At 41.7% G+C, this 11,277-nt stretch overlaps 1 pseudogene; it reads right to left on the bottom strand.

The window, feature by feature from the left end:
* Positions 1-7,552: 7,552 nt before the first annotated feature.
* LOC146725208 (uncharacterized) lies at positions 7,553-10,907 on the bottom strand (annotated as a pseudogene).
* Positions 10,908-11,277: the final 370 nt, after the last annotated feature.

Below are 11,277 nucleotides of genomic sequence, written 5' to 3'. Positions count from 1 at the left end.
ATTCAGCGGACGAACCAGCGCGTAATGGATGATTAAGCGCGCAGTAGCAATTAATCGGGGATTAAATGGGCAGCGTTGGCGCGCGACGAAAATTTAAAATCATATATATCAAGATGCATATATTAATAATCTAGTGTTTTACTTTATAAATAAATGTTTAAAAAATATTCTCTAAAATATATACTACTATTCCAACAAATATTTTCAAATGTCAAATTTTTTGTGTGATTTTGTTATATATTATATACTTTTATAGATAATGTGTGAACATAACAAGAGGATGACATAATGTTATGATAGGAAAATTGCAGAAAAAAAAAATTTGTCATGTTAATTACGAAATCCACGCAGCGGCACGAAATTCATTTAAATCGATGTTTACAATCTTGAATATTTTATATACCTGCGACTCCATTATAAAATATTACGCATACTTAATGATTTCCGCGGTTTCAGGAGTTATTTTGTTTTAATACAACTACTGATTCTCATTTGTATCTGTCATGCTAAATGGTATATTTTATATATCTCAAAGTTATGCAATTATTATTTCTCAATGGCAGAAATCTTTATCTACTTTCGATTAAAAGCATGTTAAACCTTTTTAATTATAATTAAAGTACTTTTAACACTAAAAGGGATAACGGAATTAAGAAGAATGTACAGCGCGGAAAAGGAAACAGAGAAAATAGCAGTTGTTTTGGCAGTATAGATCTATGATGACACAACGCTTCTACGATTTCCTGCAGTTTCTACCTATGCAGACGTCGTCGCCTCTATAACGGGCCTTGAAACCGTTCTCATTAACCTACGAGGGAATGCCGCGCTCCGTCTATCTACATTCTGCACCCGGGAGCGTTCGGTGGATGCTTACTTTGATTTGTCTTGGAATATTGCGCCGTATTCTCTTCCATCACGCGGACGTCATTTCAACATCTTCCTTTCTATTCTTTCTACTATCTTTCGCGCAGTTTTCGTACAGAGAACTCCTATTCTTATATATGACATCGAAGTGATATCGAAATTATTACAAGTTTTCCATAATTACATATTATTTTTTGCAAAGTATTGAACATTGTAGATTTTTTTTCTCGTAATCTCCATTGACGTACAACGTGATGCGATATATATTCTCTTTTTCTATTTTCTCATTGGCAATAAATTTTTATTAATTGTAGTCAAAACCAATAAAACGCTATAATTTTAAATAGGCAAAGTAATACATAAACATTTTTTTATGAAAGTAGAAAGTTTGGAAATTTTCGATTAAAAAATATTTGAAAAATCTGACATCACTTTCGTGAAGTTGTTGTCCGATTCGCATATAAAGAAGGAGAACAGTGGCGTGTAGACATGTGCGCGAGCGTAATCTGTAATTAGCGATCCCGATTAGAATAATTTACGAGCCGAGCGCGCTCACACTGTGTCAGCCATTGTATTTTAATGCCACCTCGCCATCTTCACCTTTAAAACGAGAAAAACGCCGATTCCCCTGCGGCACACGAAGAAGGAAGTCGGACCGTAACGCATGGCGTGTAACTTACGAATCAACGATTCGGGTCGAGCTCAACATCATCTGGGATGGAGAGAGGGATTTATCCTTTACTCTTTAACGACATCGTGCGCGCGCGCGTGCATCCGTATTGTTGCGTATCGTTGATCCGGGAAACGGTATGTAGTTGTTCTTAACAGAACATTGTTCCACATCATGGTGTCGAAACGTTCCACTTACTTCCAAATTTCACTCACAGTATAATTCAAACGTGTATACATCGTTCCGGCGTTTACAAGCGTGCGTTCATACGTGTGTGATGCACGTGTATATATATATATATATACTTTATTCATCAATCTCTGAGGATAGTGAACTTCTCCTCGGGCGATGCGGCTGCCGATAGTAGATGATTGACGATAATTAAACCAAAAACACTCGAGGATGTCTTTATATTCATGCGTGTATAAATCTATCATATATATGAACAGAACAATTAACGTGTACCTAATAATTTAAAATAAATAAATCTGAAATCTTTAAATTGTATAACAATGTTGCATTAAGAATGGACGCCCGTCTATTCATAATTCGGCGGACCGAGTATACACGGCGCACTTGATATTTGAATAGTGCCTATCAATTACGGATTCATTTGCACATTAATGCGATTTTAATTAAACTCGACCTCGCTAGCCGCCATGCGAAATATGTACATAGTTCAAGCAAATACGTGTAACACACACGCACATCCACGCACGCAGCTTTCGAAACAGTTTAAAACGAACGTCTCGCACAAGATATCCCGAATGTTTAACGAGATCGTAATTATCGAGGCGGATATCAAGCATTAAACATACATAAGCTGACTTTGGTGTGGCTAGTGGGTTTTATTATTTTTTTCAATCATCTCTCTCTCGCGCGCGCAGCGCACGCATGGTCGACAGCGTTCTAATCTAGAAATCGCCTGTATAAATTAAGTTGCCGATTAACATCTTTCAAGACCGGAAAGGAAGCGCGTTTTATTCGAACTCCAAGGTGCATCGCCTCCGGGGTTTTTCCAGACGACACACACGAACGCTTTTCCCGGTCGGAGGCCGAGCGTATATAGTTACCGGGTAGCCGCTAATGTCGACGTAAGAAATGTATCGGACGTAATCAGTACGGTTAACCAGCCGCTAACTACAAGCAACAATTAAATACATTAAGACACATAGGGTACGCGCTGACTTGCGTTCATACGTTCAAGTTTCTCAGGACAATTTCTTCGATGTTTCCCTGCCGAAGGACGTATTAGGCTCGAGGGGAATCTTAATTCTTTCCTGTCTCTTCCTCTCCTGATCCGTCGATTTTTATATATTTCAGTTTATTTTATGAAACTATTTTATATACCTTTGAATTTAATTATATTTCACATCGAATGAAATATTTATATTAAAGATATAGGAAAAAGCAATAATAAAGTGTAAGAACTTTATTAAGTCATCGTATTAAAGTATTGAAAACGATATTAAATCTATTTTTAATAAAGTTTTGCATAATTTCGCAATGTACAATTTTTCTCAAAATAATTGCCATTATTATCTAAATTGTATATGTTTCTCTCTGATTCTAATAGCGCCTATTGTTTTGTTTATCCATAAAACATGCACGTACACGTAGGCCCTCTTAACGTTGCGTCGTGTATCGACTCGAGTCATCTCCAACGCGCAACAGCGACGTGTAATTATTCAATGAAGGCACCTTCTACGTGTACGCACCCGATTGATGTCGCTGATTATAACAGCAATTACCATTAGCATACTTAATGGTATCAAGTGTAGCGGTAGGTAACCACGTTACAAGGGTATCCTCGATACTCCCGAGCATCGCCTCTAGGAAAATACATTACATTCGTACGTTTTATCCTCTTGAAATGAACCCATCGCGGTGGGTATAAACCATTTTTCTCTCATTGCGCGATAATTATTTGTACACTAATAACGAGCGATAGAGGATAAATAATATTCACGAATCCGAGTTCATAATTCTTCCATATTAAGCTTATCTCGATGTAGGCATATTAGTATGTGTGTATGTGTGCATCAGATTTTAATTATTACAACTTTATTGCGCATAATTTTGCAACGCGCATAATTATTTCATTAAGCAGCGCAATAATTATAGGTGCTTATTATCGCATTGATCTCAAATTAATTTTCATACGTATATAGTATATGTCAGATTAAAGAAACATTATAGGATAAAAATTTGAAATACCGAATATAATAACGAATATAATAAATTACAGCGTTCGTTATTGTGTGCGCGCGCGTATAATTGTTAACTCTCACAAATTAAAAAAAATGATCATCCGCTCTTGCACAATCAAATAAATATGTTGTGTAATACGAATTATATTTCAATAATAAATTGAAAGTTGGCGCGCGGATATATTAATGCATACACGGTGCGTGTAAGCATTCAATAAAAACTGGTGACGGCAAATTTTTATTTTCACATTCGTATATTTATTCAAAGCGCAATCGTCTTCTCGCGGACCGCGCCGATACGTAAACAGGAGCATCCCCGTTGGAACTTTATAATTAATATGCGCACGGCCGAACGGCTTTTGAATAATTCCACGGTGGCGTCTCGACTTGTCGCGACGAACTTTATCGACATTAATTAAAAACGTGGCAGCGCACTCGCCGTGTAGTTTGCGTCCCCGCGCTTATCGCTGCGACCGGGCGTTCGAAGCAAACATTGTGAAAAAGCGAAAGACCATTGCATATCCGTTATCAATCTCTCTCTCTCTCTCCCTCTCTTTCCCTTCCCTATCTCGTTTCCTCCCTCTTTCAAGTCCATCACCGTTCTTTCGTTCCCGATCCCTCTGCCCTTCCGTATCACCCCTTTCACGCCTCGAACCCTTTCGCACAACCGCGAAAGCCTTCCTTACGAAAGGTAGATGAATATTCATGCCTCCCGTGCCACACGGTCGTGGTTGCCATCGGACATCAGTGGCAATCAACTGACACGACCGAAGCCATAAAGCCGTGTCGGATGTATTTGGGAAAAAAATGCGGGCGTGTATAACGGAACGGCGTTAAAGGGAGAGCAGCTGGCGGCTCGAAATCGGCAGCGGGCACTATATATATCCATGAATTATTTGGCCACTCCATTAATAACGAATGATGGGAGCGTAGATGGCCATCGACGCCCGTGGCGGTGTCGACAGGATGGAAAAAGAATGGGCGCACATAGCCCCAGCTTGCACATTGAAATGCATAATCGATCCTTTGCACGTAGTTCATTATTTAATTGATACATTTTGTTGATATCAAACATTGCGTAATTTTGCGCGGTACCCTTAATTATTTGTAAGGGATTAGGAAGATCGAAAGAGAAAAAAAAAATATATAATATATATATATAGAACCTATCGTGCAACACACATCGACTATGCTCCGCGATGCGTGAAAACCGCAGGTGCCGATACGTTTCTTCGAAGGAGCAAATCGTCCCTGTGGGGCACCTTTGGCAACGCACTTCACAAGGAAGAGGGGAACGGTGGAGGTGCTTTAACGCAACCGGAAGTGGCATTATACGCGCGAGCAAGGATACTCGTCTAATTGTCGGAGAGAGATAATTCCGCGCGATTTGCATACGTTTCCTCGTCCGTTAGGTCGAGGCGCGTCAGCCGGGCAATTAGCGATTACTGATTAAGTCAAACGGCCGGCTCGGTCAAGAGCTCAAGAGGAAGAGAGCCAGAGGGAACCGAGAGGCGTGGGAGGGATGACGCGGCAGACGAACGTAAGGGTGCTGATGGTGAGCGATTGGTATCTGGTGGGAGGAGTGATGGGTGCTCTCTCGGCGGGTGTAAGCTCGGCTTTCTGCCTCGTCTACCGAGGCTCGATCTATCCGAGGATTCTTATTGTATGCTAATTATCGCCGGGCTAATCAGCGCGCGCGTCTTCTCGCTACTATCTCTACCACCGCCGCGCCGCTGATTTCCGGATGTGGGATGACGTAAGTGTGCTCGCCGAATAGCCGAGCCGAATTAATTGGCGGGCTGATGCCGAATCAGCAGCCCTCGTTATATGCGTGTACTCGCGTCTGATAGATGCGAGTACACGGATGGTGTTCCCTTCGTAGAAACGCTATTGTTTCTACTGATTTAAGAGTTCGCACGCGATGACTGTTCTGGCGGAAAATGTGCTCGATTGTGATGTAAAAATATACAGTTTTTTTTTCTATCATAATTTCAAGCTGTGTTCTTTTCTTGAAAGATAATTTGAAATATGTATATGTATATTCGAAAAATGTAAAACAATTCTGTAGCTCGAATTAGAAAATTTATACGGATTTGTTCTTCGCGATACGATACGTCGTACAATCCTTGTTGAAAGAAATGTGTTGCTGCTCTATAATTTCATGTTACTGCTTATATGTATATATCGATACGCACCGATGATGCTCACGTGTCAGACAGTTTACTTTGTTTGTAATGGGAGAAATCAGAGCTTTGCGGAATTTTGCACCTCCGTCAATTTGCATACGCGCGCAGATCGGATAAGCTATTAAGCGTGAGAATTAGAAATCGCCATTGCGTTGAATATAAAGGGGATTAATTAACTCGAATGTATTTTTTTCGTCAATCTTCTTCCCCGCGCAGTCTGCATTAACTACCTATCACTGATACGATCTGTTCCTGTAAGAACGGCGCGGTAATTATACGCGCTATTTTCGTTAACGTAGCACGACTTAATCACTTTTCTGCGTGCAAAAAATCGCTCTTGTAAATTAGCTTAACGCAGAAAACTACTTTCACACCTGCTCAATTATAAATATCGATATCGCAAATATTGAAAGATCACTTAACACAAGCTTGCGATTCAATTTAAAAGCGTATACTATATACAAACGCGAGAGAAAGCCGTACGAATGTCTTAATGTATAATTTAAATTCATTCCACGTATTATATACTCGATGTCTTTCGCAAACACGACCGATCGCGAAGACGCGCAAGAGGGAAAGAGAAAGAGAAAGAGATGTCGGAGACTTGCTTTGGAGAAGCAAGAGGAGCGCCCAAGTCCAGCTCTCCCGATCGACCCGGTCCCATGTCCGCGGTCATTATCGTCATAATTATCATGTCGCATCCACGCCCGACGCCTTTCAGCTCCGAGGCATAGACGAGACGAAGCGAGGCGAGGCGAGCGCCGTCCTTTTCACCGCGCGAAAAACCGTGTATGTTACCTATCGCCGTGGATACCTCCACGAGCAAAGGGCGGAGGGAGAAGCCCGCGTATCGTTTTATTTGCATTTTAGTATGCCGCTGTAAAAGTTTTAATTACGTCCATCATAAGAGTCGGCACGGTCCGTCCGTTTGTTCGTGTGCGCGCGCCCGTGTGTGCTCACACGGTCCGTCGTCCTCCGTATAACTCTCCCTCTCTCTCTCTCTCTCTTTCTCTCTCCCGGTTCTATCCCCGTGCGCACCCTCGGGGGTCCCTTTTGCGACGAAAAGCGGGATACGTTAGGCGGATGGTAGGTTAGATTTTACCCCTTTGTACGATAAAAGGGCCGTGGAAAGTAGCGGCCCGGCCAGCGCGCGTTACGTTTAAGACTTTTACGTTCAAACCGGGAGAAACACACTTTTTCAAAGTTATTTCCTGTCGCTTTGTGTCTGCGTTTCTCCCCTACGTATGTCCTCTCCCGTCGCGACGGCCGCCGCAAGATCCAAGGAATATTGACGTTGATGTTGATAACTATTAATCTCGAAGAAGAATTGCATGTTGGATTATTGTAGTCTTATCGCGAATGAATCAGTATGGTATGTTATTAATTATCGTATCCAGTGTATCTTTTCTATTATAATGATATAAGTGCGACTGTATTTTCAAATGTCAAGCACACCATTATTTTTAGTTAGTTTGAGACGGGCAAGTGTTTCGATTAAATTTTCCAGAGACATCCGTTACCGCGCCGGCTCTAAAAGCAAACAACAAGGAACGTTAATGGTTTTCCGCTGTCGTTACGCGGTCGATCTTCGAGCGCGGAGCGACTGGCGTATTTTGCCATAATTAGCAGCCAGGAATTAACAATGGTCGGTCGTGCCCGGCCGCTCTGGGATCGCTCGTGCAGACACTGAGACTGTTCCAGAAAGATAAATAAATTATCACTTAGAAGAACTAACGAGTCGTTAGTTGCTCGGTTTCTTACTCTTCATGAATATGGATCGACAGTGCGTATAACGCTTTGACGGCCAAGTTTCGACATTTCGTTTCTTCCTAATTATTACCGAAGCGTAATTATAACATTTTCAGTCTAATTTATTTTTATTCGAAGATAATTCACATGCTTTTATTTCGTGCGAAATTAAGAAGCAACTGATTAAGTAACAAAAGATTGAATACATTTTACGGATCGCGTGTATATAGAATATTAATACCAAAGACAATTAATTATTATTAAAATGTTCGTCTAATATAAATTTTTGATTTATTTAATTTATTTAAATTGATAATAATTTCATAAAATATATTAAATATGAGGCCATCGTTTCCTAAAAATACAAATAAAAAAATAAGTTATTCCAGGATCACTGACCGATAGCTTTTCGGTATTCGATTTCTCGTAAATTTTCCTCGCGTTGGTGTCATCGACCGTATTCGAGCGGGTAACACGAACGATTGCATTTTATGGAAAAGTGGGTTTCCGGCGATCTGAAACCGCTATCGGAACGATCATTGGGCAACCTTCTTCGCACCCATTGAAAACTCCACGCGCGCAGTTCCCACGTGCTGAAATATAACTCGCAATAAACCAAAGTGATAGTAGGTTAAATCCTACGATGCTATCTGCCGGGTAATTGCTTCGCGGATTCCGGCGATGTCTATGTACAGGATTCTGAAGCAATCCGTCGTCTGTCGTCGGGTGAGAATAAAAGAACGGCGATCCGCTCTTTTTGTTACGTTCGTTTCACTGGAGGAAAAAAATATCAACTCTAGAGAGAGAGTGTACTACTTAAATGAATTGAGCCTTTCTTAAGCGGCATATCTTTCTAGAACAATTTACGCTTGTGCTATCGATCCTATAATATTTCTGCTAACATACCGTAATATTTTATATTCATCATGGTATAGAGAACAAAGAGATCTTATACTCGAGATTATGTGTTTTCGTATATTTTATTTTTTTTTCTTATATAAAAGTTATTTCCTAAATATATTATCGAACAGATCCATTTAATGTCATACTGCGTCTGACAATGAGCGATCATCCTTAAGACCTTCTTTCCGAAAATGCATTTCTACGAAACATCTCGAAAGATATGTGCTTAAAAAGGGGGAGATATAGATGCGAAGAGGGAGGAAAAAGGAATCCCATCGGTCCCGATAACGTATTGCCAGACGGCCTCGTATAATCAACAGATTAGCCGAGGAATAGATCAGAGGCGATGGGCAAAGGAGACTCGGTTAGCTAAAAGCCTCGACGTTGGCCATTAACGGAGGGGCTGATTCCGTTCTTGCCGGCGTATATGTGGCGCATAAGAGACACGTGGAGGTGGGAAAATGCGATTATAAGTCACGAGGTGTGCGTGTCTGTCATCCGGCCTCTACTTAGGAAGCACGAAATTGATTGGATATGGGAAAGCACGGCGACAGCCGAAGATGAAAGACAAAAGGCCTGCACTTCGGCTAACAAGGGAAATGTGTTTTCCCGAAAGCCGTGAAAGCAACGCGTTCGGGGACCACGATGATTTTCGCGAGAGTCGTACATCTTACGAGAGAGTATATTTCAATTTAAATATTGTCAAAATTAAATGATCGTAATACGAAACAGTGACTAATCTATAATTATCTCTATGAATTTTCTCATCATTTTTCTGCGAGATATTCTAAATTTTTGATTTAAGAACATAGGTATGTTTGCGTATTAACGTGTGAAAATTTCTATATATTTTATTTTTATTTTTATTTTTCTAATAATATTTAATATTATATTATAGCACTTGATAAGAGCCGAAACGTTGTTAAAATTTAATAAAAATTACTTATATTTGCCAGAGTTGGTCGATTGAATTATTGACATATTCTAAATTTTATTCAACAGCGAAAGAGAGAGAGTCATTTCGCGTTTGAAATGCGATTTTCTAAAATCGCAGCGCACGCGGCCGCGATCGACCGGCGGTTTCGACGCGAAATAAACCGCTTCGCGGGAACGGAAGAAGCGCCGTTCGACGGATACGGCGACTACGATCTGAGAGGATTTGCACGACACGCTGGAGAGAACGGTCGTCGCTTCTCTCCACACGCCGTTTCTCGCACGCAATCGAGACAAACGTACTTAAATGTACACACGAGCGCAGTCGCGCGCTCGTGTGTGGCGATTTAACGTCGAGCGTACACGCTCGCACACATGCATACGCGTACCGACGCTCGCGGAAATGGAAGACTCCGTGGTGCGTAGGTATCCGGGAGGGATCTCTCATCGAGAGATTAGCATTTCCGCTTTTCTCTCAACAATTCCTCGTTCCCGTACGGATTATCCGTTAATCCGCGCGGGCCAACGGCGGGAGGTGGAGTAATTCGGTAGAGCGAATCTTCCTCCAGGTGCCTGTATCAAGTATTATTTCAGTATCGTTCCGCGTCCCCCGAGACCCTTTCTCGCGTTCGAGATACGTGTATATGTATAGTATTATACGTGTATGTGTATAACCGCATTCAGGGCGCGCGAGGAGGGCGGATTCTGAAGCGAGAATGATTATTTCGACGGATCAAACCGAATCGCGCGGAGAAAGGTCGAAGGTCGAGAAATTCTCATGTTACGATTACGAATCATTGAAACGAAACCGCGGATTGTGATTCGCGATTCTGTTTACGCCAGTGATTATTAAATTATGATGCTAAAGTGAAAATATTAATTTACAAATATGTATCTTTCGTGTAATAAAATGCACGCGAATAAACTATTTTTTATTCGATACAAAAGAGATATCGAAACAGCTTACGTCTTTATGATTTCTCAAATGTTTATACTTATATCGATAGCATGATCTTGCTGGCGTGTCTTATCAAAGTAATACGTTTCTCTTTAAAAGACACGTACATAACCTGCGGCTCTTCTTCCCCATCGCGCTTCCACCCAAATCAAAGCCACGGCGGTAATAAGCACCCGCGATGGGGGTGGCGAAGCACGGGTCGAATGAGGTGGCTGCTGGCAAGGAAGAGACTCCCCGAGTGGTCATACGTGCCGGACCGAGTAGTCGGATAGAGGAGTGTGATGCATTATTGAGTGGACCGCGGCGGGGGAGGGTGGCTAGGGGGTAGGAGACGACGTATATAATCGCACACATCCTCACCCGTCTGCTAATGGACTCCATCCACCCGTTTTGAGCCCCGTACCTTCACCCACCCTTCTTTCGCCCCATTCCATCCCTCCGCGACCGCTTCGCCGATGTTAGCGGACATCGTGATGTTTTCGCTGCCTCAAGATTCACATCCGGAGGTGTACGTACCGGCATTACAGATATACGTAGGTGCTGGCACGTACACCGTTCGCACACAGAGCTGTGCGCGCGAGAAAATGTGCGGCCAGTAGCGTAACGACGTTCTATAGAACGGAGGGATGGCATCGAACCTTCTTATGGAAACGATACTTTTGATCTATTAATCAAAATTGAGCTATCCGTCGTATATCAATTTTGTGCAGAAATTAGGGCATTCGGTTAATGCGAGACAAATATTCGATGATCATTAGGTACCTATTGAAATTTTACACGTCGAAATCGCGCGAATAAGATTTT

This window comes from Nylanderia fulva, unplaced genomic scaffold (genome assembly GCF_048542155.1).
Source record: "Nylanderia fulva isolate GAGA-0341 unplaced genomic scaffold, ASM4854215v1 Scaffold10, whole genome shotgun sequence".
In the NCBI taxonomy this organism is placed as follows: domain Eukaryota; kingdom Metazoa; phylum Arthropoda; class Insecta; order Hymenoptera; family Formicidae; genus Nylanderia; species Nylanderia fulva.
The sequence above is the reverse complement of the archived record's forward strand: the minus strand, read 5'-3'. Positions and strand labels throughout refer to the sequence as shown.